The 27,154-nt window shown below is 40.3% G+C and overlaps 2 pseudogenes; both read right to left on the bottom strand.

Annotated features, from left to right (window-relative positions):
* Positions 1-690: 690 nt before the first annotated feature.
* Positions 691-5,430, bottom strand: LOC149384731 (uncharacterized; annotated as a pseudogene).
* Positions 5,431-6,764: 1,334 nt separating this feature from the next.
* On the bottom strand, positions 6,765-11,556 carry LOC149384732 (uncharacterized; annotated as a pseudogene).
* Positions 11,557-27,154: the final 15,598 nt, after the last annotated feature.

Consider the following 27,154-nt stretch of genomic DNA (forward strand, 5'->3'; position numbering starts at 1 on the left):
TCCACAGGTGGAGACTTTGTGCTCAGTAGCATGTGCCTCTCCTTGGTTCCTCTTTCTTTTAGTGAGACTGATATGATCCTTACCAACAAATGTGATAAGACCCAATAACAATGATTGGAAAAAGACCCCAAGATCTGCAAAGGACTAGAATGTTGAGACTTGACCCAATATCTAGAGAGATAAGAACCAAGCCTACAATATATATGACGCCACACCAAGATACTCAAGATGATCACTTAAGAATCAAGATGATAAATCAAGTTGCTGAACGCCACAAGAAAACTTGATAAGTTCAAAAAGTCTTTTCAAGAACAAGAAAGACACAAACTCACATATATTTCATTCAAAGGGGAATTGTCCCTGATTACATTCTCCTAAACACTTATTTATAGCCTTGGAGAGGCTTTACAATCAGCCAAAAACGTTTTGCTCCAACAGCTCTAAAAACAACATTTAAGACACTAGTAATAAAAGCTGAAATCTAAATGCAAATAACTCTCAGCCCTTATAACATTGAAACTGAAAGTTTTGACATAAAAACACACAAAACAACACACTAAATGGGTATAAACACCCCAAATTCGTCCAACTATTCTGAGTGGTTACAAAAGTAACTCCCAAAAGAGTGAACAGCCTTATTTATTGTTAGAAATGTGGATCCAATGCCTAAAAACGACCTAGGCATTCTGATTACTCTTGTAGAACCTTAATCATTGTAATTAGGCTCTCTTGCTTTAGATTTGCCTCAACTTTGAGCCCAAATGAGCTAACTTGTTGAATCAGCCCATTTAGAGCCTCTTTGAATTGTTTGGCCTTAAACCTTGTGAGAGGCCCACTAGGCAAACTTAATGGATCACTTGAAAGTTTTCTTTTAGTCATCTCAGGTCCACTTGTATCCATTTGAACTCCTTGATCACTTGCATCCACTTTAGCTCCTCGATTCTCATCATTCTCCCCCTCTTGACAGCGATTTGTCCTCAAATCATCACCTACATCAAAATATGATAGATCAGAAACATTAAAGCTTGCACTAACACCATACTCACCAGGTAAGTCAAGCTTGTAGGCATTGTCATTGATGCGCTCCAAAACCTGGAATGGTCCGTCACCCCTTGGAAGTAATTTGGAACGCCTGTGCTCAGGGAATCGCTCCTTTCTCATGTGCAACCAAACCCAGTCCCCTGGCTCAAAAATCACTTTCTTGCGGCTCTTGTTGGCATTCTTTGCGTATTGCTCAGTCCGTCGCTCTATGTTTTTCCTTGTCTTCTCATGAATCTGTTTCACAAGATCTGCCTTCTTTTTCCCATCCAAGTTAACTTGCTCACCAATAGTTAAAGGAATCAAATCCAAAGGTGTTATTGGATTAAAACCATAAACAATTTCAAAAGGAGAGAACTTAGTTGCAGAGTGAACACTACGATTATATGCAAATTCAACATGTGGCAAACAATCTTCCCAAGCTTTCAGGTTCTTTTGAATGATAGAACGCAACAAAGTGGATAATGATCTATTTACCACTTCAGTTTGCCCATCGGTTTGTGGATGACAAGTAGTAGAAAACAATAGTTTTGTTCCCAGCTTTCCCCACAACGTTTTCCAAAAATAGCTCAAGAATCTCGCATCTCTATCAGAAACAATTGTGCGAGGCATGCCATGCAACCTAACAATCTCTTTGAAAAACAGGTCAGCAATGTTTGATGCGTTATCAGTTTTGTGACATGCAATAAAATGTGCCATTTTAGAAAATCGATCAACGACCACAAAAACATAATCTCTCCCCCTCTTAGTCCTTGGTAATCCCAAAACGAAGTCCATTGAAATATCAACCCAAGGTGCACTAGGAATCGGAAGTGGTGTATACAAACCATGTGGTTGTTGTTTAGACTTGGCCTGTTTACAAGTTATGCATCGCTCACAAATCTTTTCAACATCTCGTTTCATATGGGGCCAATAGAAATGTTCATGCAACATACCCAATGTCTTAGCTACCCCAAAATGACCCATCAAACCACCAGAATGTGCTTCTCTAACAAGTAGTTCACGTAATGAAGAATGAGGAATGCATAATTTATTTTCACGAAATAGAAAACCATCATGAATAAAAAAATTTCCATTCGCCCCATTAGAACAACATTCAAAGGCTGCCCCAAAATCAGAATCAGAAGCATACAATTCCTTAATGTACTCAAATCCAAGCAACTTAGAATCTAGAGTAGAGAGTAGAACGTACCTGCGAGATAATGCATCTGCCACAACATTCTCCTTACCTTGCTTATATTTGATCACATACGGAAATGTTTCAATGAACTCCACCCATTTCGCATGTCGTCTATTCAATTTGTGTTGGCCCTTCAAATGCTTCAACGACTCATGATCCGTATGTATCACAAATTCTTTAGGCCAAAGATAGTGCTGCCAATTTTCCAAAGTCCTCACCAATGCATATAATTCCTTATCATAAGTAGGATAGTTCAGGGCTGCCCCACTCAACTTTTCACTAAAATACGCAATTGGTCTTCCTTCTTGCATCAAAACTCCACCAATTCCTAAACCTGAAGCATCACACTCAATTTCAAACGTTTTAGTGAAGTTAGGCAAAATAAGCAAAGGAGCATTAGTTAATTTTTTCTTGATCAGTCTGAATGCCTTTTCTTGCTCAGCTCCCCATTTAAATGGGATGTTCTTCTTGATGACTTCGGTTAGCGGCGCTGCAAGGCTACTAAAGTCTCGAACAAATCGTCGATAAAAACTAGCCAAACCATGAAAACTTCTTACCTGACTTACCGAAGTAGGCGTTGGCCAATCGTGAATTGCCTTCACCTTTTCCTCATCAACTTCAATCCCTTTAGCACTTACAACAAAACCAAGAAACACAAGCTTATCCGTGCAAAATGTACATTTCTTAAGATTTCCAAATAAGCTTTCTTTCCTCAAAACTTCTAAAACCAATTTTAGATGTGCAACATGATCCTCAAGGTTTTTACTATAAATCAGAATATCATCAAAGTAGACAACAACAAAATGTCCAAGGAAAGTACGTAAAACATGGTTCATAAGTCTCATGAATGTACTCGAGGCATTGGTTAACCCAAAAGGCATAACTAACCATTCATACAATCCATATTTTGTCTTAAATGCAGTTTTCCACTCATCTCCTTCTTTCATTCTAATCTGATGATATCCACTCTTAAGATCAATTTTAGAAAACACACACGATCCATGCAATTCATCCAGCATATCATCTAAACGAGGAATAGGATGTCGATACTTTACCGTGATGTTGTTGATGGCTCGACAATCAACACACATTCTCCATGTCCCATCCTTCTTCGGCACTAGAATCACCGGAACAGCACACGGACTCATGCTTTCTCTCACATGTCCCTTCTCCATTAGCTCACTGACTTGCCGCTCAAGTTCCTTAGTCTCCTCCGGATTACTTCTATAGGCTGGTCGATTTGGAATTGTGGAGCCAGGAACAAAGTCGATTTGATGTTCGATCCCTCGAATAGGAGGTAAACCAGGAGGTACCTCTTCCGGAAACACATCTACAAATTCCTGCAAAAGAGAGAAAACGTTGCTCGGCAAAGATCCGGCAAGATCATCAGTACATAAAAAGGCCTCCTTGTACATGAGTACTATAAGGGGCTGATGGGTGAATAATGCCCTCTTGATCTCACTTTTTTTTGCCATGAGACTAACTTTTTCACTCATGTTTCTCTCTTTCTTTTCAAATTCCTTTTTTTCATCTTTTTCTCTTTCCTTTTCTTTTTCTCTTTCTTTTTCTTTTTCTTTTTCTTTTTCTTTTTCTTTTTCTCTTTTTGTTTGTAATTTCAATTGATTAGCAAGAACTTGATTGGGACTTAATGGTACAAGTGTAACAGGTTGCTCTTTAAGAGTAAAAGAGTATCGATTGGTGAAACCATCATGTGAGACCCTCCTATCATATTGCCATGGCCTTCCCAAAAGCATGTGACAAGCTTCCATCGGTACCACATCACAAAGCACCTGATCTTCATACTTGCCAATCGAAAATGCCACAAGAACTTGTTTTGTCACCTTGATGTTTCCACTATCATTAAGCCATTGAAGACGGTAGGGTCGTGGATGCTTCAAGGTAGGCAGCGCCAATTTCTCGACAAGTTCATTGCTCGCGACATTCGTGCAACTTCCTCCATCAATAATCACACTACACACTTTCCGGTTCACGAAGCATCGAGTATGAAACAAATTCTCGCGCTGATTATTTTCTTCTTTCTTCACTTGTGCACTAAGAGCTCTCCTCGCCACTAATAGTTCTCCATCGACTGGGTATTCACCATCGCTGCAATCCTCAAGTGGTGGCATGTCCTCATCTACTTCATCTTCCTCATCCTCCGACTCAAGCTGACCTTGTGCGTTTATCACCATAACCCTCTTGTTTGGGCACTCGCTGGCTATATGTCCTGAACCTCTACATTTGAAACACTTTATATCACGTGTTTTAGTAGAATTAGCCTCTTTGTTACCTTGTGTAGCCCCTGGTTGTTGTACGACGTTTTTCGAAGTGTCAAATTTAGGCTTGTTTGCTTGAAATTCATCTCGTCTAGAGGCTGCCCTCCACGAATTTGTTGACGACATACTTGGTCCTCTCCTAGCCATGTTCCTTCGCTTTAGTTGCTGCTCCGCTTTGACGGCTTGGTGCACCATATCGGTCAACTCCACGTGATGTTGCATCTCCACGACATCCGCTATCTCACGATTTAGTCCATGCAAGAATCTGGCCATCGTTGCTTCTCTGTCCTCCACCACGTTTGCCCTTATCATTGCCACCTCCATCTCCTTGAAATACTCATCTACACTCTTTATTCCTTGAGTTAGACGCTGCAATTTGTTGTACAACTCCCGATGGTAATAACTTGGAATGAATCGCCGCCTCATGATGGCTTTCATCTCCTCCCATGTCTCCACCGTGCGCTCTCTATTTCTCCTCCTTTCTTTCAACAGCTGATCCCACCATATTATGGCATAATCAGTGAACTCAATCGCTGCGAGCTTCACCTTCTTCATCTCCGAGTAGTTATGACACTCGAACACCATCTCTATCTTTTGCTCCCACTCCAAATAGACTTCAGGTTCATTTCTCCCCTGAAAAGATGGTATGGTCACCTTTATACTCCCCAAATCATCATCCCTTCCAGGCCTTCCCCTCCTAGCTTCTCTATTCCCATTACCACGCCCAAACCTGCCCCGGTTATGTTGACGCTCTTCTCCACCATCTTCAGCAACCTCGTCTTCAACACCTTCCGATACATCACCCTCTTCTTCAGCTCTTTGTGCTCGTCTATTGGGAACATTTGGTGCATGATTTGCTGCCATCCCTTCTATTCCATCAATCCTCGCATTTAGTTGCTCAAACTTCTCCGTCATCAACGCCACGAATGCCTCCATTTGAAGATTTCGATTAAGTGGTGGTTGTACGTATCTCCCACGATCAGATTCGTTTCCTGACATTTAAAATATATATTTTTTTTTATTAAAAAAAAAACGTATCTGTTAGAGGACCTCACAAACACTCGCTCACGTGTTTCTCTCAATAATGTATCCGCTCAACACTCGTGTTTAGAAATTAAATGGCTTTTACCCTCAAATAATCTCACACTCTTGCCTTTTTCCACTCTAGTGTTTTCTTTTGTTCTTAATCAGACTAAGTAAACAACAAGTGTTTCGAGTAGCAATTCAATGTGTGAAACAACTCAACAAATCACGAGACTCAAAAGCAAAGGATAAGATATGAGATAAACAACCCACACTACGTAAACTAAAATGCTCAATTACCAATTCTAGAATCAGACCATAAAACAAAACAAACAAAAATACTACAACGATAGACTGAATTCTTTCTTCATTTGGCTTTTTTCTTTTTTTTGCTTTTTTTTTTTTTTTTGCTTTTTTTTTTTTTTTTGCTTTTTTTTTCTTCCTTTTTTTTGCCTTTTTTTTTTAAATTATAATGATAAGAAAACAAAGAAAACTGAAAGTTGTGCGAAAAACAAAATGGGGAAAACCTACTTTTTGTGCTTTTTTTGTGTTTTTTTTTTGTGTTTTTTTTGTGTTTTTTTGTGTTTTTTTTTTTTTTTTTACTTGAAATGACACAAACGAAAATTAAAACAAATGATAGACAAACTTTTCCTTAGAACCCAAGCTCTGATACCAAATGATATGATCCTTACCAACAAATGTGATAAGACCCAATAACAATGATTGGAAAAAGACCCCAAGATCTGCAAAGGACTAGAATGTTGAGACTTGACCCAATATCTAGAGAGATAAGAACCAAGCCTACAATATATATGACGCCACACCAAGATACTCAAGATGATCACTTAAGAATCAAGATGATAAGTCAAGTTGCTGAACGCCCCAAGAAAACTTGATAAGTTCAAAAAGTCTTTTCAAGAACAAGAAAGACACAAACTCACATATATTTCATTCAAAGGGGAATTGTCCCTGATTACATTCTCCTAAACACTTATTTATAGCCTTGGAGAGGCTTTACAATCAGCCAAAAACGTTTTGCTCCAACAGCTCTAAAAACAACATTTAAGACACTAGTAATAAAAGCTGAAATCTAAATGCAAATAACTCTCAGCCCTTATAACATTGAAACTGAAAGTTTTGACATAAAAACACACAAAACAACACACTAAATGGGTATAAACACCCCAAATTCGTCCAACTATTCTGAGTGGTTACAAAAGTAACTCCCAAAAGAGTGAACAGCCTTATTTATTGTTAGAAATGTGGATCCAATGCCTAAAAACGACCTAGGCATTCTGATTACTCTTGTAGAACCTTAATCATTGTAATTAGGCTCTCTTGCTTTAGATTTGCCTCAACTTTGGGCCCAAATGAGCTAACTTGTTGAATCAGCCCATTTAGAGCCTCTTTGAATTGTTTGGCCTTAAACCTTGTGAGAGGCCCACTAGGCAAACTTAATGGATCACTTGAAAGTTTTCTTTTAGTCATCTCAGGTCCACTTGTATCCATTTGAACTCCTTGATCACTTGCATCCACTTTAGCTCCTCGATTCTCATCATTCTCCCCCTCTTGACAGCGATTTGTCCTCAAATCATCACCTACATCAAAATATGATAGATCAGAAACATTAAAGCTTGCACTAACACCATACTCACCAGGTAAGTCAAGCTTGTAGGCATTGTCATTGATGCGCTCCAAAACCTGGAATGGTCCGTCACCCCTTGGAAGTAATTTGGAACGCCTGTGCTCAGGGAATCGCTCCTTTCTCATGTGCAACCAAACCCAGTCCCCTGGCTCAAAAATCACTTTCTTGCGGCTCTTGTTGGCATTCTTTGCGTATTGCTCAGTCCGTCGCTCTATGTTTTTCCTTGTCTTCTCATGAATCTGTTTCACAAGATCTGCCTTCTTTTTCCCATCCAAGTTAACTTGCTCACCAATAGTTAAAGGAATCAAATCCAAAGGTGTTATTGGATTAAAACCATAAACAATTTCAAAAGGAGAGAACTTAGTTGCAGAGTGAACACTACGATTATATGCAAATTCAACATGTGGCAAACAATCTTCCCAAGCTTTCAGGTTCTTTTGAATGATAGAACGCAACAAAGTGGATAATGATCTATTTACCACTTCAGTTTGCCCATCGGTTTGTGGATGACAAGTAGTAGAAAACAATAGTTTTGTTCCCAGCTTTCCCCACAACGTTTTCCAAAAATAGCTCAAGAATCTCGCATCTCTATCAGAAACAATTGTGCGAGGCATGCCATGCAACCTAACAATCTCTTTGAAAAACAGGTCAGCAATGTTTGATGCGTTATCAGTTTTGTGACATGCAATAAAATGTGCCATTTTAGAAAATCGATCAACGACCACAAAAACATAATCTCTCCCCCTCTTAGTCCTTGGTAATCCCAAAACGAAGTCCATTGAAATATCAACCCAAGGTGCACTAGGAATCGGAAGTGGTGTATACAAACCATGTGGTTGTTGTTTAGACTTGGCCTGTTTACAAGTTATGCATCGCTCACAAATCTTTTCAACATCTCGTTTCATATGGGGCCAATAGAAATGTTCATGCAACATACCCAATGTCTTAGCTACCCCAAAATGACCCATCAAACCACCAGAATGTGCTTCTCTAACAAGTAGTTCACGTAATGAAGAATGAGGAATGCATAATTTATTTTCACGAAATAGAAAACCATCATGAATAAAAAATTTTCCATTCGCCCCATTAGAACAACATTCAAAGGCTGCCCCAAAATCAGAATCAGAAGCATACAATTCCTTAATGTACTCAAATCCAAGCAACTTAGAATCTAGAGTAGAGAGTAGAACGTACCTGCGAGATAATGCATCTGCCACAACATTCTCCTTACCTTGCTTATATTTGATCACATACGGAAATGTTTCAATGAACTCCACCCATTTCGCATGTCGTCTATTCAATTTGTGTTGGCCCTTCAAATGCTTCAACGACTCATGATCCGTATGTATCACAAATTCTTTAGGCCAAAGATAGTGCTGCCAATTTTCCAAAGTCCTCACCAATGCATATAATTCCTTATCATAAGTAGGATAGTTCAGGGCTGCCCCACTCAACTTTTCACTAAAATACGCAATTGGTCTTCCTTCTTGCATCAAAACTCCACCAATTCCTAAACCTGAAGCATCACACTCAATTTCAAACGTTTTAGTGAAGTTAGGCAAAATAAGCAAAGGAGCATTAGTTAATTTTTTCTTGATCAGTCTGAATGCCTTTTCTTGCTCAGCTCCCCATTTAAATGGGATGTTCTTCTTGATGACTTCGGTTAGCGGCGCTGCAAGGCTACTAAAGTCTCGAACAAATCGTCGATAAAAACTAGCCAAACCATGAAAACTTCTTACCTGACTTACCGAAGTAGGCGTTGGCCAATCGTGAATTGCCTTCACCTTTTCCTCATCAACTTCAATCCCTTTAGCACTTACAACAAAACCAAGAAACACAAGCTTATCCGTGCAAAATGTACATTTCTTAAGATTTCCAAATAAGCTTTCTTTCCTCAAAACTTCTAAAACCAATTTTAGATGTGCAACATGATCCTCAAGGTTTTTACTATAAATCAGAATATCATCAAAGTAGACAACAACAAAATGTCCAAGGAAAGTACGTAAAACATGGTTCATAAGTCTCATGAATGTACTCGAGGCATTGGTTAACCCAAAAGGCATAACTAACCATTCATACAATCCATATTTTGTCTTAAATGCAGTTTTCCACTCATCTCCTTCTTTCATTCTAATCTGATGATATCCACTCTTAAGATCAATTTTAGAAAACACACACGATCCATGCAATTCATCCAGCATATCATCTAAACGAGGAATAGGATGTCGATACTTTACCGTGATGTTGTTGATGGCTCGACAATCAACACACATTCTCCATGTCCCATCCTTCTTCGGCACTAGAATCACCGGAACAGCACACGGACTCATGCTTTCTCTCACATGTCCCTTCTCCATTAGCTCACTGACTTGCCGCTCAAGTTCCTTAGTCTCCTCCGGATTACTTCTATAGGCTGGTCGATTTGGAATTGTGGAGCCAGGAACAAAGTCGATTTGATGTTCGATCCCTCGAATAGGAGGTAAACCAGGAGGTACCTCTTCCGGAAACACATCTACAAATTCCTGCAAAAGAGAGAAAACGTTGCTCGGCAAAGATCCGGCAAGATCATCAGTACATAAAAAGGCCTCCTTGTACATGAGTACTATAAGGGGCTGATGGGTGAATAATGCCCTCTTGATCTCACTTTTTTTTGCCATGAGACTAACTTTTTCACTCATGTTTCTCTCTTTCTTTTCAAATTCCTTTTTTTCATCTTTTTCTCTTTCCTTTTCTTTTTCTCTTTCTTTTTCTTTTTCTTTTTCTTTTTCTTTTTCTTTTTCTCTTTTTGTTTGTAATTTCAATTGATTAGCAAGAACTTGATTGGGACTTAATGGTACAAGTGTAACAGGTTGCTCTTTAAGAGTAAAAGAGTATCGATTGGTGAAACCATCATGTGAGACCCTCCTATCATATTGCCATGGCCTTCCCAAAAGCATGTGACAAGCTTCCATCGGTACCACATCACAAAGCACCTGATCTTCATACTTGCCAATCGAAAATGCCACAAGAACTTGTTTTGTCACCTTGATGTTTCCACTATCATTAAGCCATTGAAGACGGTAGGGTCGTGGATGCTTCAAGGTAGGCAGCGCCAATTTCTCGACAAGTTCATTGCTCGCGACATTCGTGCAACTTCCTCCATCAATAATCACACTACACACTTTCCGGTTCACGAAGCATCGAGTATGAAACAAATTCTCGCGCTGATTATTTTCTTCTTTCTTCACTTGTGCACTAAGAGCTCTCCTCGCCACTAATAGTTCTCCATCGACTGGGTATTCACCATCGCTGCAATCCTCAAGTGGTGGCATGTCCTCATCTACTTCATCTTCCTCATCCTCCGACTCAAGCTGACCTTGTGCGTTTATCACCATAACCCTCTTGTTTGGGCACTCGCTGGCTATATGTCCTGAACCTCTACATTTGAAACACTTTATATCACGTGTTTTAGTAGAATTAGCCTCTTTGTTACCTTGTGTAGCCCCTGGTTGTTGTACGACGTTTTTCGAAGTGTCAAATTTAGGCTTGTTTGCTTGAAATTCATCTCGTCTAGAGGCTGCCCTCCACGAATTTGTTGACGACATACTTGGTCCTCTCCTAGCCATGTTCCTTCGCTTTAGTTGCTGCTCCGCTTTGACGGCTTGGTGCACCATATCGGTCAACTCCACGTGATGTTGCATCTCCACGACATCCGCTATCTCACGATTTAGTCCATGCAAGAATCTGGCCATCGTTGCTTCTCTGTCCTCCACCACGTTTGCCCTTATCATTGCCACCTCCATCTCCTTGAAATACTCATCTACACTCTTTATTCCTTGAGTTAGACGCTGCAATTTGTTGTACAACTCCCGATGGTAATAACTTGGAATGAATCGCCGCCTCATGATGGCTTTCATCTCCTCCCATGTCTCCACCGTGCGCTCTCTATTTCTCCTCCTTTCTTTCAACAGCTGATCCCACCATATTATGGCATAATCAGTGAACTCAATCGCTGCGAGCTTCACCTTCTTCATCTCCGAGTAGTTATGACACTCGAACACCATCTCTATCTTTTGCTCCCACTCCAAATAGACTTCAGGTTCATTTCTCCCCTGAAAAGATGGTATGGTCACCTTTATACTCCCCAAATCATCATCCCTTCCAGGCCTTCCCCTCCTAGCTTCTCTATTCCCATTACCACGCCCAAACCTGCCCCGGTTATGTTGACGCTCTTCTCCACCATCTTCAGCAACCTCGTCTTCAACACCTTCCGATACATCACCCTCTTCTTCAGCTCTTTGTGCTCGTCTATTGGGAACATTTGGTGCATGATTTGCTGCCATCCCTTCTATTCCATCAATCCTCGCATTTAGTTGCTCAAACTTCTCCGTCATCAACGCCACGAATGCCTCCATTTGAAGATTTCGATTAAGTGGTGGTTGTACGTATCTCCCACGATCAGATTCGTTTCCTGACATTTAAAATATATATTTTTTTTTATTAAAAAAAAAACGTATCTGTTAGAGGACCTCACAAACACTCGCTCACGTGTTTCTCTCAATAATGTATCCGCTCAACACTCGTGTTTAGAAATTAAATGGCTTTTACCCTCAAATAATCTCACACTCTTGCCTTTTTCCACTCTAGTGTTTTCTTTTGTTCTTAATCAGACTAAGTAAACAACAAGTGTTTCGAGTAGCAATTCAATGTGTGAAACAACTCAACAAATCACGAGACTCAAAAGCAAAGGATAAGATATGAGATAAACAACCCACACTACGTAAACTAAAATGCTCAATTACCAATTCTAGAATCAGACCATAAAACAAAACAAACAAAAATACTACAACGATAGACTGAATTCTTTCTTCATTTGGCTTTTTTCTTTTTTTTGCTTTTCTTTTTTTTGCTTTTTTTTTTTTTGCTTTTTTTTTTTTTTGCTTTTTTTTTTCTTCCTTTTTTTTGCCTTTTTTTTTTAAATTATAATGATAAGAAAACAAAGAAAACTGAAAGTTGTGCGAAAAACAAAATGGGGAAAACCTACTTTTTGTGCTTTTTTGTGTTTTTTTTTTTTGTGTTTTTTTTGTGTTTTTTTGTGTTTTTTTTTTTTACTTGAAATGACACAAACGAAAATTAAAACAAATGATAGACAAACTTTTCCTTAGAACCCAAGCTCTGATACCAAATGATATGATCCTTACCAACAAATGTGATAAGACCCAATAACAATGATTGGAAAAAGACCCCAAGATCTGCAAAGGACTAGAATGTTGAGACTTGACCCAATATCTAGAGAGATAAGAACCAAGCCTACAATATATATGACGCCACACCAAGATACTCAAGATGATCACTTAAGAATCAAGATGATAAGTCAAGTTGCTGAACGCCACAAGAAAACTTGATAAGTTCAAAAAGTCTTTTCAAGAACAAGAAAGACACAAACTCACATATATTTCATTCAAAGGGGAATTGTCCCTGATTACATTCTCCTAAACACTTATTTATAGCCTTGGAGAGGCTTTACAATCAGCCAAAAACGTTTTGCTCCAACAGCTCTAAAAACAACATTTAAGACACTAGTAATAAAAGCTGAAATCTAAATGCAAATAACTCTCAGCCCTTATAACATTGAAACTGAAAGTTTTGACATAAAAACACACAAAACAACACACTAAATGGGTATAAACACCCCAAATTCGTCCAACTATTCTGAGTGGTTACAAAAGTAACTCCCAAAAGAGTGAACAGCCTTATTTATTGTTAGAAATGTGGATCCAATGCCTAAAAACGACCTAGGCATTCTGATTACTCTTGTAGAACCTTAATCATTGTAATTAGGCTCTCTTGCTTTAGATTTGCCTCAACTTTAGGCCCAAATGAGCTAACTTGTTGAATCAGCCCATTTAGAGCCTCTTTGAATTGTTTGGCCTTAAACCTTGTGAGAGGCCCACTAGGCAAACTTAATGGATCACTTGAAAGTTTTCTTTTAGTCATCTCAGGTCCACTTGTATCCATTTGAACTCCTTGATCACTTGCATCCACTTTAGCTCCTCGATTCTCATCAGAGACCTTCAGCAGTGTGAAGCCCCTTCATAAGCTCGGTAACAGTGTACTCTAGCTTATTCATGGAGTATTTCATCTTGAAGGTATTAAAAGATTCGTGGAGAGTTTCCAAGATCATATCTATTTTATTCTCCCCATCAATCTCATGTCCCAGGTCTTCCATTTCATTCAGATAACTAATGATCAGCATCATATGGTCTCTGACAGGAGTCCCAGCCTTCATGCGACAGTTCATAAACTGTCGGACTGCTTGCTGTCTAGCCTGACGCCCTTGCCCTCCAAACATCACATGGAGATTATAGAGCATGTCGGCGGCTGTCTCAATGTCACGATGTTGCTGCTGGAGCACATTGTTCATAGATGCCAAAATATAGCACCTCACAATCTCATTGGAGCGGAGCCAGGCCGTCAAGGCATCCTTGTCCTTTAGAGTCGAATCATCATTTGTCTAAGGAGGACATAGGGTGGTGAGTACCCGCTTGTGCTTGTCAACGGTAAGGAAGATGTCTGGGTTACGTTTCCAATCAGTTTTCGCCTTCGAGTTTGTTTGAGGAAAAGATGGTTGAGAGAGGGTTGAGAGACATCTTGCTTAAGTTAAGTTGAAACAAGTTTATGATTAGTCTTTTGGTTTAGGATTTAAGTTTATTTAAGTTTTTAGGATGAACAAGACAGGAAAAATCCAAAGGTGTTATGAACGAAATGACACTTTCCTCCTTCGAGGGAAGGCCGAAAAGAGTCTCCTTTCATAAGTAAATGACTCATCATTAATGCATAGCCAAGATGTCAGTACATTGATTTGACTAGCCACCTTGTAAAAAGTTTGATCACTCATATCCTTTCGCAGGGCCTCGAGTGAGGATTACAAGGGATTGAGTCTAAGTGTGTAACCAACCACTTAGTCCATGAGATCTAATTTGAAAAATAATCCATTGAGGGGAGGCCTTGTCTCATCGTTTCACTCTCGGGCGTATCTCTTCTAGCAATGGTTAGAGCAAAGCACCGTTGAGTACTCTCATTTAAGAGAGGGCCACGAGGAAGACTCTTAGTCTAGCGACAATTGCACTTTTCATTAGGGTTGGGGATTGTGGGTTGTAAACAACAAGTATAATCCTCCCACTTAGTTTTTAGAGTCGTCACATTGTCTCTTATATGTTCGGAAACACATTTCCTAGTATATAAAGAGATAGAGTGGAATTCTAGAAATTGAATCCAAGATCGACATGTTTCAAGGAGAGCAATGTTAGTGCATAAAGGCACAAGGTACATACTCGGACATTTCCTATTTTTCTACTGTTGTCGCACAAAAATGAACAGCTATTAAAAGCTTCACACGGTTCGACCCAAGGCCGGACCAAGTGGCCGCACCCGAGCCAAAGATGTGAACTCGAAAGCCTCAAGCTGGGTTTTTTCCAATCAAAGCGCTTCCCTGTGGAGAAAAGGGGTGAATAAGGGGAGTGACCATGCCTTTTTGTGTAGGCTGCCTATGTACCCGTGTGTGGGATCAGGTCAGATGGTAGTTCAAGGTGTATGTAACGTAGTATGAGGCACAGTGCCTAGAGGGTGTGCTCGACAAAGGAGGCGGAGGACGGAGGAGTCCTCGGCGATGCCTCAGAACTTTGGGATCAAGTGACCTGAGAGAGAATGTGTGTTTTCTCTCCTTTAGAGGCGTAGAAGACTCTAAGTCAAGAGTTCCTTGTCGTGGCGAATGTTTCGGACGCGTAGGCGATTTCTAGTCAGAAATGCAGGACGCGTAGGCGATTTCCTCTCGGAAATGGTGGACACGTCTAGCATGCTAGATGCGTAGGCAATTTCCTGTCGAAAACTGAAGGAGCACTTGCTTGCTCGGGATTAGTCGTTCGATCGAGAGAGACGGCGATCAGGAGTTCCCAAGAGCGCTTCGGAATCTCTGAGAACGAGAAATCAAGGAGAATCCGCTTCAGGCCAAGGATTGCATCCAGAGAAGCAGAGAGAAGTCTCAAGTTTCTTAAGAATGAATGGGATGGTTTTCTCCTCAATGAGAGGGGGTATTTATAGTAGCTTAAATGGCCTAAAAGGCTTGTATTTCGTCCATGAGGAACTGGAGAGCGCGCTCCCCTCGAGGAGGAGCGCGCTCCGCCAAGAAGGGAAGCACAGCACGCGCGCGGTGCGAGCGCGTCTTGGCACGGTGCGCGGCCTGCCTGGCACGGCGCATCGTGCGTGATGTGCGCGCGCGCCTCGCTTCCAGGACCGCGCACGCGCCCTCACCTTGAGGGGCGCCCGATGCGCGGCGTGCTTGGCGTGGCACATGGCTTGCTGCGCGCGCGCGTTTTCCTTGAGGGGCCCACGCCTGACTTGTCAGCCTTTTGTGGGCCCAAGATATCATGCAAGTCGCGTGAAACATAAAAGTCTATACTCGAGGAATTAAGGTCGATAGGACTCGTCAATCGACTCGTGGACACGTAATTCTACTCGAGGAGTTATTTCGACTCGAGGAGGGTGACTCGACTCGCGGAGCAAGGCTCGACTCGAGGAGAGTGACTCGATTCGAGGAGCAAGGCTCGACTCGAGGAGAGTGACTCGACTCAAGTAGCTGAAAGTTTCGGCACGAGGACTTGCCAATCGACTCATGACGGAAGGCTTGCCGCTCTTCAGGACCTCCGGTCTGATCATCGGCCCTTTGAACAGCGTCTCTTATATGTTCGGAAACACATTTCCTAGTGTATAAAGAGATAGAGTGGAATTCTAGAAATTGAATCCTAGATCGACATGTTTCAAGGTGTATGTAACGTAGTATGAGGCACGGTGCCTAGAGGGTGTGCTCGACTAAGGAGGCGGAGCGCGGAGGAGTCCTCGGCGACGCCTCAGAACTCTGAGATCGAGTGACCCAGGAGAGAATGTGTGTTTTCTCTCCTTTGGAGGCGTAGGAGACTCTAAGTCAAGAGTTTCTTGTCGTGGCGGAGGTTTCAGACGCGTAGGCGATTTCCTGTCGGAAATGCAGGACGCGTAGGCAATTTCCTGTCAGAAATGGTGGACGCGTCTAGTGTGCTAGATGCGTAGGCAATTTTCAGTCAAAAACCGCAGGAGCACTCGCGGGCTCGGGATTAATTGTTCAATCGAGAGAGGCGGCGCTCGGGAGTCTCCAGGAGCGCTTCGGGATCTCTGAGAACGAGAAATCGAGGAGAATCCGCTTCAGGCCAAGGATAGCATCCAGAGAAGCAGAGAAAAGTCTCAAGTTTCTTGAGAATGAATGGGATGGCTTTCCTCTCAATGAGAGGGGGTATTTATAGTAGTTAGAGGGGCCTAGGAGGCTTGTATTTCGTCCATGTGGGACTGTAGAGCGCGATCCCATCGAGGAGGAGCGCGCTCCGCCAAGAAGAGAAGTGCAGCGGATACGCGTCTTGGTACGGTGCGCGGCCTGCCTGGTACGTCGCTCCGTGCTCGATGCACGTGCGTGCCTCGTGCCTCCTTGAGGGGCGCGCAACGCGCGGAGTGCTTGGCGCGGCGCGTGCCTGACTAGCACAGCGCATGGCCTGCTGCATGCGTGTGCGCCTAATTTGTCGGCCTTTTGTGGGCCCTGGATTTCATGCAAGTCGCGTGAAACATAAAAGTCTCTACTCGGGGAATTAAGGTCGATACGAGGACTCGTGAATCGACTCGTGGACACATAATTCTACTCAAGGAGTTATTTCGACTCGAGGAGGGTGACTCGACTCGAAGAGCAAGGCTCAACTCGAGGAGAGTTACTCGATTCGAGGAGCAAGGCTCGACTCGAGGAGAGTGACTCGATTCAAGGAGCAAGGCTCGACTCGAGGAGAGTGACTCGATTCAAGGAGCAAGGCTCGACTCGAGGAGAGTGACTCGACTGGCGGAGCTGAAAGTTTCGGCACGAGGACTTGCCAATCGACTCGTGACGGAAGGCTTGCCGCTCTTCTGGACCTCCGGCCTGACAATCGGCCCTTTGAATGGCGTGTCTTCTCGGCGTTTCGAGTTTTCCAAAAACGACCGACAACATCTACTAGGGAAAGTGCATGAGACAAGTGTGAACTTCTAACTCAGTTGAACACTTGAAGTTTGAGATTACACATCTTCTTGCCAACTGGTCTTCGAAGAGAACTCCCACTTAAATTTTCATGAGCAATAAATTTTGATCATAAGTGATATAGATATAATTTTGAAAACATTTTGAAAACCTATTTGATTTGGATGACAAAAAAATTTCAAGTTTGAAAGTGAAAACAATTTTTTTTAAATTCAAACTAGTTTTTATAAAATCTCAATTTCAAGTTAATATTCAAAAAATTAAAACTTTTCAATCATACACATTATGTTTATGATACTTTGAAAAATATTTTTGCTGAAGGAAACTTTTCCATTTGAGTTCTAGAACTCTTAGAGTGGGATCCGGGATTCGGAAAAAAATTTAGAAATCTTGGAATCCCGGGCAACAAACCCCTCAGAGTAAAAATGTCGTAGACGGCGACTCCAATGTCCAATTGAGTCAATTCCAACTATTTTGGAAAGTAGACTCACAAGAATTTAATTTGGTTCAAGAACCATTCAAATCCAATTCCGAGCAGAGAGATACGCTCATTTTACAATATATATTCTTAAGCCCAATGAATTCTGGACAAAAATTTGGCCGAGGACTTAAGTGCAAAAGATTTGGGTGTAACGAAGCGTTTTATTGAGTTGTTAAGTCTTTTAGATGTGTCTTATTAACAAGGTAATAGTATAACACAAAAGAAAATAAGAAAAAAGATAAAACAAGCGAGTAAATAAACAAAGCAACCAAGACGATATTACTTGTTCATGAAATTACCCGAAATTTCTCAAACTTATCAAAACGTGATTTTGATCGTGAAAAAATTATAAACTTTTAGAACTGAATCTAATGTGTTTTAATATCATCCCAATAGTGTAGAAAATCAACATGCATTTTAATTTAAAGGCACGAGCAATAAATTAAAAAAAATCTAAAAAACAATTCTAGCAAATTCATTACCCAAGTAAAATTCAGAAAACGATTTTCAAACTCATAGTTTAAACTACATGCACATGCGTAAACTTTGACCATATCTCTGATATCATTTGTTGAAATAGATCTAGGATTAAGAAAAGATTATCGCTTCTAACAAGCGGCGGAATATAAAAAAAAAATTAAAACACGTAAAACGATTTTACTACCTAGACAAAATGCATGAGCGTATAATTTAAAATTTAAAACTACTATGAGTTTTCACTAGGTACCAACCTTCATTGAACCTTGAGCATTGAGCAGCTTTCAGAAAGGTTGAATTGCTCGTCTCCCCACTAAGCTTGCCTCCATCGAGTCTTCTTGAACCTATAAGTAACCACGAACGTTTCTACCTCTAGAGTCTTTCGAGTTTGGTTAGGATTTAGTGTGTGGCCACTATTAAACACAATGACTCAAGAACTAGTCTTAGAGCCAAAGAGCTAATACAAAACGCTAGGTCTAATGAGGACCTAGGTGCCAAAACAAAAGAGCAAGAAGAGAGAGAGAGAGAGAGGGGGGGGGGAGGCGGTAAGGCTAGAGAGAGAAGCTCGCAATCTCTAAAACTTGTGTATTCAACATTGTGAATGAGGTGTGGTATTTATAGGAGGAGGGATTGCCTTGAAGAGGTAGTTTCCTCTTTTCTATTGAATATCACATATTCATGAGCACAATCTTTATTTCCCATTCTTATCAAAACACCAAGGTTGGAAGTAGTTTCCCTTTTTCTACGTAGCTTGGCCGCTCACTTTACATAGCATCATGCTATTAAATTGTTTCCTCTTTTTCCTTTTAACAAGTTTCTTCATACATCAGTGCAAAAAATAATTTCCCTTTCTCTCTTGATGGTGCACGAAATTAGAGCATCTAGAACATGCTTCTAGGTGTTTCTTTATTTGTTCATGACAATATAAGAAAAGCCCATGTAGAATTTTCACATAAAATTCCATGAAATGAAATTCAATCCTCAAGGCACAATACACTAATGTTGGCCGTGTGACTTATTTCATTGTCTTCATATGACAATGTCAAAAAACTTATTTATTGACATTCATACCATCTTATGTCCTAATGGACAAAATTACCCTTTAAAAAATTTTCGTAAAACTCGTCTAGTTCAACATGTGAACTTGTTTTGGCTTAGCTTCTAGTGTAACTAATCCTACTCTAATTACTTGTGGTAGTGATCTCATGGATCCAAATGAACAAAGCTTGAGCTAGCATACTTGGAATCAAAAGTTCAAAAACATTTTCCAAGCTTTAGCTTAATGTCAACTGACTCCACTGAAGAGTTGACACTGAAATCTCTCAGTTCAAATAAATATATTTTCTACTCAAGAATTCTACTTAATTGTGATGAGTGGATCCATTGAATATTATCTATGTTTACCCTTCATGAATATCATCAACTAGATGGGATTTACGAAATTACCATTTTACCCTTCTAATTGTTATTTTCTCATCTCCTTTGTCACTTGTGAATAAGTTAGAAACAATGTATTGACGAGGAGCTAACAAGTCACATTGATTCATCCAAAAGAGTCATGACTCAATTTGGATACTGGCAAATTCATTTATTCACATTTCAAGCAACAAAGCATGAGGTGATATACATTGCATTTCAGCAATCTTGTACATGAATTCCATACCTATGAGATCTTCACAAAGTTGTTCATGACATCTTCATAACGTAGTACTTCACCAATAAGTCTTGTCTATATCACATAGTGAATCTAGAACTCAGACTTTCTCAAATGAGAATACGTAAGCTATGAAATGACAGGTCTCATTTCAGGATTGAGGTAAGCATGATGCAATTCATACATAGTGACTCTGAGACAGAAGAGGTTAAATGGTTTGTTCTTACAATGTCTCTAGAAGTGCACTAGTCAATTCAGTATCTTCAGAAGATACCTAGGAAGAACTATAGAGTCTCCAACTCTCCATGTCTCAAACCATGAAGAGTTTGTTCATGCAAATCTATATTTGACTCTTCATTTGTTGTTAGGTTCGTTTAAGGACTAAAGACTAAGGTTTATCATAAAGCTTCAAACAAACAAGGAAGAATGAATGAAAGTTTCAACTCTTTATTAATTATTCAGCAGTTACAAGCAAGAGTTTTCGTAAGATTTTATTACGTCCAATGTATATAAGTTATGACTATTACTCTTCTTGTGGGCACCAATGCCAACAGTATGTGTGTCAAGGCACCTCTGTGAAACTTTGTTCCGAGGCGCGCATTGCCTCATCGTCTTTCTTGGATAATTCTCGTATGATGGGCTTGGACTCGGCTTCAGACTTTGTCATTGTATGCCCGATACGTCGCTTCTGGGTCCTCATTCTTTCTTGAGTTAGAATGTTGTTTTTTATGGTAAAACAAAGCTATAAGATTAGTCTAACCATCATAAAGCAAACAACATAGTAAATAACTAATTTATAAGATTTTAGGCTTATGCAAAGTTGACTATGAACTTCTTGTAGGTCTATTTATCTCTTTGTCTCAGTTCATCAGATTCACTTTTTGTTTCTCAAACAGAGATAACATATTCGGAAAATAAAATAGTATGCACTGAGTTTGATATATGGTATCATTTGTGTTATGGGTCATTTTTCCTTCACAAGAAACGATGCGGCCCAACCAAAAAAAGATGTACACGAGGCCCGGCCCAAAGGGAATCATAACAAGGCAAGGGGCCACGTCATCAGCAGTTTTATGCCTCATGACCCCCTGGCAGGTCTCATGACTCATGGGCACGTCTCGCAACCCCCCCCCCCCCGACGAGTCTCATGACCTGTTGGCAGGTCTCATGACTCATGGGTACGTCCCGTGATCCCCTGGCGAGTCTCATGACCCCCTGGCAGGTCTCATGACTCATGGGTACTTCTCGCGATCCCCCCCCGACGAGTCTCATGACCTACTGGCAGGTCTCATGACTCATGGATACGTCTCGTGACCCCCCTGGCGAGTCTCATGACCCTCTGGCAGGTCCCATGACTCATGGGTACGTCTCGCGACCCCCCGACAAATCTCATGACCTCCTGGTAGGTCTCATGACTTATGGGTACGTCTCGTGACCCCCCTGGTGAGTCTCATGACCCCCTGGCGGGTACCATGACTCATGGGTACGTCTCGCGACCCCCCTCCCCCCGACGAGTCTCATAACCTCCTGGCAGGTCTCATGACTCATGGGTACGTTCCGTGACCCCCCTGGCGAGTCTCATGACCTCCTGGCAGGTCTCATGACTCATGGGTACGTCTCGCGACTGCCCCCCCCCCCCCCCCCCCCCCCCCGTCCGACGAGTCTCATGACCCCTTGGCAGGTCCCACAACTCATGGGTACGTCTCGTGACCCATGGGTAAGTCTCATGACCCCCTGGCAAGTCTCACGACCCCTTGGCAGGTCTCATGACTCATGGGTACGTCTCGTGACCCCCTGGGCGAGTCTCATGACCCCCTAGCAGGTCTCATGACCCATGAGTAAGTCTCATGACTGGCGGGTCTCATGACCCCCTGATAGGTCTCATGACCCCCCTGGCAGGTCTCGTGACTCGTGGATTCGTCTCATGATCCCTTAGCAGGTCCCATGGCTCATGGGTACGTCTCGTGCCCCTTCGGTAGATCTCGTCCGTCCCCTCCCAAACAGAACCGTCCCTCCAATAACAGCCAAATGACGAGACTACCCCGACCGTCACAACTCTACTATAAATACCTGAGACAAACACTTGTCAAGGGTTGGCTTTATCTCTCTCTAACTAGACTGTGTCAAAACCTCTATTCAGCTATTTCTCTCACTAGAAACACCTTTGAGCCCAAAATCAAGAACAAAGAGAATCAAAGCCACTCCACTCATACATTTTCACACAAAAACGAGGAACGATCTCCTTCCATTCTCTCTAGAGTGGGAGAGATAGGTTCACTCTCTTTCAAAACCCGAGGCTCCCGAGCCAAATTATATTCCCTCTACGATCGTGTCCAAGAACTTGAGAAATCAATTCTCTCGTTCTTCATTCGATAAGAGGAATATCTCGAATTTGTTGACTTGTTAATAGTTATTAATAGAATTATGCACACAAAAATCCATGAACAAACTCCCCAACTGTTTTTTCGATTATTGTTACGTATGTTTTTATGTATTTTGATCTTTCGAATCCATGACTTCCTACCGTGTTATATTTCATTGAAACTTGTTTATAATAATAATAATAATAATATTAATAATAATAATAATAATAATAATAATAATAATAATAATAATAATAAATACATTAACATCAAACAATGTATGTGGGTGGGACTAAAGACGGCAAAAATATAAAGTAGACAAGAGCTTAATTTTGAGCTCCAAAACAAGAGAATCATAATAGCAAAATTCCTTTTTTGAATCAAAGACTCGTCTTATTTTTCGCTTCAGAGTTAGGCAACTCTTAACGATAATGACCCTTCAGTCCGTCCCAACCATCTCTCTCTCTCTCTCTCTCTCTCTCTCTCTCAAACACACCAATTTTTTTTTCTTTCTTTATTTGGACCATCAAATTATCATGGACATTGACTATGCTTTGAGGGAGAGAAATAAAAATAAAAAGCCACACCAACCAACAAACAAGCAAATAAATCTGAACCTTACATCACGACGCCGGTTAGCCTCTTGTAAAATTGTCTCCTTATTTCTATTTTATGCATATATTCGCTACGAAAATAGTTTGGTTGCTTTCTCGTTTTCAGACACCTTTATGGTATGGGAATTTTTTTAGGTGGTGAACATGTTATATAAATTCATCACTTTTGTCAATTCAGTATACCAAATGAGAACTCGTGTCACATGTAAATCATATAATTATGGTATATAGAAGATATTATATATTCTCACAGCCTAAATTATTCACAAATAAATTTTTTGGTGAATTTGTTTTTGTAGATTGTGAGGTGCGTTTGGTATATGCAGTACTTAATTAAGTCCAGTTGTCCATGATATTGAGACTGTAAAGAAATTTTTAAATAAGACGTTACATGCCCTTAGATTAATCTATCGTTTAGTAACTTTGTATGATATAATAAGAGTAAATGGCGGCAAAAGTCCCTAAAGTTTCCAGAAACAGCTAAGTTAGTCTCTATTCTTTTTTTTTTACGGTGAAAGTCCTTCATGTTTAGTTTTCGTCATGCCGTTGATCCCCAACCCCATTTTGACGTTAATAAGTAACGATTTTAGGTCAAAAACGTTAGTTTTGACTGAAAACATATTTTAAGTTAGAAATTAAACAAATAAAGGAAATAACTTCGCGCTGGGCTCGGCCAGGATGAGGGCTTCGACCAGGACGGAAGCTTCGGCCGAGACGGGGGTGCGAGCTTCCTTTGCACTGGGCTCGGTCGGGACGAGGGCTTCGGCTGGGACGGGAGCTTTGGCCAGGACGGGAGCACCAGCAGGGACGGGGGCGCAAGCTTCCTTCGCGCAGGACTCGGCCGAGACAGGAGCGCCAGCGGGGACAAGCTCGTAGATCCCGACCGCTCGGAGGTCGCGCCCGGCTTGGTGGAAAGCGCCAACCCGGGTCCACCGGATCTTCTCCCTCGCCCGGGTTCTTCGTGGCCGCGCGCTGAAGGTCGCCCCCGCTTGGGTTCGACATCTTCTCGCTTGATCTCCCCGTGGTTGTCTGGTGAAGATCAACCATGCCCGGACCCGGCTCCTTCGGGTACCTGCGACGAAGGTCGTTGTCAACCAATCTCGCTCGGCGAGGACCTTGCGGACGCCATCGGCGCTGTCGGAAGGAGCGTGTGGAAAGTCTCTTTCTCTCCGGCGGCCAAGGAGTGGTCCATCGCCGCCGACTGCTTCGGCGGAGCCATTGTCGGGTCTTTACCTGCTGTTCTATTTGTTTTTATTTCCTTTAGTGGTTTAATTTCTAACTTAAAATATGTTTTCAGTCAAAAATAACGTTTTTGACCTAAAATCGTTACTTATTAACGTCAAAATGGGGTTGGGGATCAACGGCATGACGAAAACTAAACATGAAGGACTTTCACCGTAAAAAAAAGAATAGGGACTAACTTAGCTGTTTCTGGAAACTTTAGGGACTTTTGCCGCCATTTACTCATTTAATAATCAACTTTATCAATTAATATTTCGACATTTAGGGAAGTAATCAACATTTTCTATGACGTTATTCTCAGCCGAAAACTTTTTTTCGTTTCATATTTTTCTAAAAAAAATTGGGTCAATTTAATCAACGAGCATCATTTTCATAAAATCTAATTGTCAACACTGAGAGTTTAACCGTGCTTCTTTTTTTATATAAAAGTTTTCAAAGCCTTTCAATAGATAATGGGTATGAAACTCAAAAGTACAAACATCTTACATATCTTAACAGAATATAATGAGACCTCAAGATAACAATGATTCAATTCTAGAATCGGATGAAAGCTCGTTGTGTGGGGAACTTTCGATGACTGGAATATAGATCACACTAAATTCAAGTAACTCATTGGCTCTTTCAAAAAACTCTCAAAGGTTAGTGAACGAACTAAAGTGCTCGAGGACCACAAACTGTGGAAAAAGACGTTCGAGTGTTTGTACCGTCAAAAGCCTAACAAAAAAAAACTCGAGCTAAGTACCAAATAGATGACTAAGTAATCTTTGGAACACAAAAACCAATCTAGTGTAGTGGACAAAGCATCAAAGCTTAAACATCTTAAATAATGCAAAAGATAAACTAAGCTAAAACTAACATTTTCTCTATAAAAAAATACGCCACATGAAACAACAAACACCACAAACGCACCGGGGGATCGCACCAGAATGGGTCACAGAGTCGGGGGAGGCGGAGGGAGAGGAAGACCGTAAGGACGTCGCCGAGAGGGTTGAAGATGAAAGCGGTGAAGATGATACTGAATCTGAGCACCGTCGAGATGGGGGAGGTGGAGTTCGACGGGATGAACGAGGCAGAATCCGGGGAGAATGGCGCTAAATGCTCCAAAAGTGATGGTTTAAAGAAGATAATCAAAACCCCCATCTCTCTTTAGATCATAAATACCAGAAAGTTGTGTCGCACTTCCTAGAGGGAGGAGGATGGTTGAGAACCAAGAAACTCTAAAGTTTTTTGTAGAGAGAAAAAGAAAGAGGAGAGAGAAAGTATAGTTTAACCTTGCTTACAATACCTATGTTTTGTGGTTGATTTGATGAGTTTTGATGTACGAGTTTGAGCTTCTCTAACGCTCACCAATTTGGAGTAAAATGTGATGCTTTTGACGTCGAATGTCCTCCAACGAACACTATAATTTTCACCAAATTTAATGTCGTGTTATGTATCATAAATAGTATGGTCCATTAGGTATAGTCATATTTATTTTTTAACATTGTTATATAGACAACGTTTCGTAAATCTTAGATAAATAATCACGTCCATGTATTTACACACGTAAATTTATGTAAATATCATACATTTTAAAATTATGATATTCGCGTCATCCCCTAAAATTATAATTCACAAATTTGACCTCAGCTTAGTTGTTTATTAAAAGTAAATTACATATCATTAACTAAAATAAGAGTAAATAACATACTACTAATTAAATTACATACTATCCTACATCAGCAAAAAAAATACAATATAAAATATAACCAAAATTATGCTTATAATAAGGAGAGTACATAACATTAATTAAATTACATGATATTTGTTGTGTGATTTCTATTATTGTGTGTGAACCCGCGTTTTGCTTTAATTTAGTAAGTATTTAACCTTTGAAATGTAACCCCAAAAAGCTAGAGGGATCCACATTTGTTATCTGTTAAAAATATAATTTTGGGGTTGAGATTATTGAATTATGAGTGAATGGCTAAAGGAGAGATCACTATCAGGTCAGTGTTAGGGTTGTGTAGATGATTTGAGTTCTTTCAAATAGAAGGGAAAGGAAACGCATATCTATCTACTTTCTCACTACCCAAAGCCTCTTTCTACAGTGCTCATGTGCTTGTACATTATACTTATTTTTTTGTATTTAATTTTTTTTTTTTTAAGTGAAAAAGTGAAAGAAAGTGTAGGCTCTTTACAGCTCTGATACTTCTTACAATTTGGTGTGAGAAGAGAACTGATAAGAGTGTGTGCGAGTGAACAGTCAATTTTAAATCCAACTCCTCAATTATTGAATAATAAAATGTCTAATTTTAGTGTGAAGTTTTGCCAATCAAATACATAAGAAAAAGAAAATCCAAAGCATAAGTTAGGTAAATGAGTAACATTTTTGTTGAAGCTTGTCTGGACAAAACGTCAAAAAGTCTCCACTAAATGCATGTTTTTTCCCCTTTTTTGTATTTTCTTCGACGACATTATTTTATAGTGAGAAAATGACACATATATACTATGTATTTTAGTAAAATATCGAATTTAACTTTAGTTTTAAAAAATGTCGAATTTATATTTTCTGGTTTGATTTTTTTAAAGGACACTATAAGCCAAAATTATGTCATATATTATAACAGTGCAAGCGCATGTCGCACTATTGATCAAGATTTGATAATTTAATATAAGGGACATGAATTTTCGCAGCCCAAAGAGTTCGAACTCAAGACTTCTCAATCGAGGTATGGATGAGATTGTCACTAGACCAAACTAGCTACCACATTTTCTGTTTGATTAAAATGACATAATTATACCCTAAAATAAGTAATAATGTTACGAATCTTCCTTTTATTAAATTTCATATATATTGACTCTTATATAAGAAACCGAATCAAACTCCAAACTACTACTCTAACCCTCAATTTTCATTTTGAAATAAAAAAAAAAATAGCGCTAAATTGGAATAGACTAATAAAATTTATACCTCCCAAGGGATGACTTTCATCCGTGTTCGAATTGCAACTCTGAACTCCATGCACGAATCATTGATTTTGATGACTTTCGATTCTCGATTTTTTATCCATTTTCTCTATTTGTATTTAGAGTATTTTATCCAATGAAAAGTTAAT

Source organism: Urtica dioica, chromosome 9 (assembly GCF_054948205.1).
Source record: "Urtica dioica subsp. dioica isolate 48M chromosome 9, U.dioica_male_clone48M_v1_H2, whole genome shotgun sequence".
NCBI classification, from domain to species: Eukaryota; Viridiplantae; Streptophyta; class Magnoliopsida; order Rosales; family Urticaceae; genus Urtica; species Urtica dioica.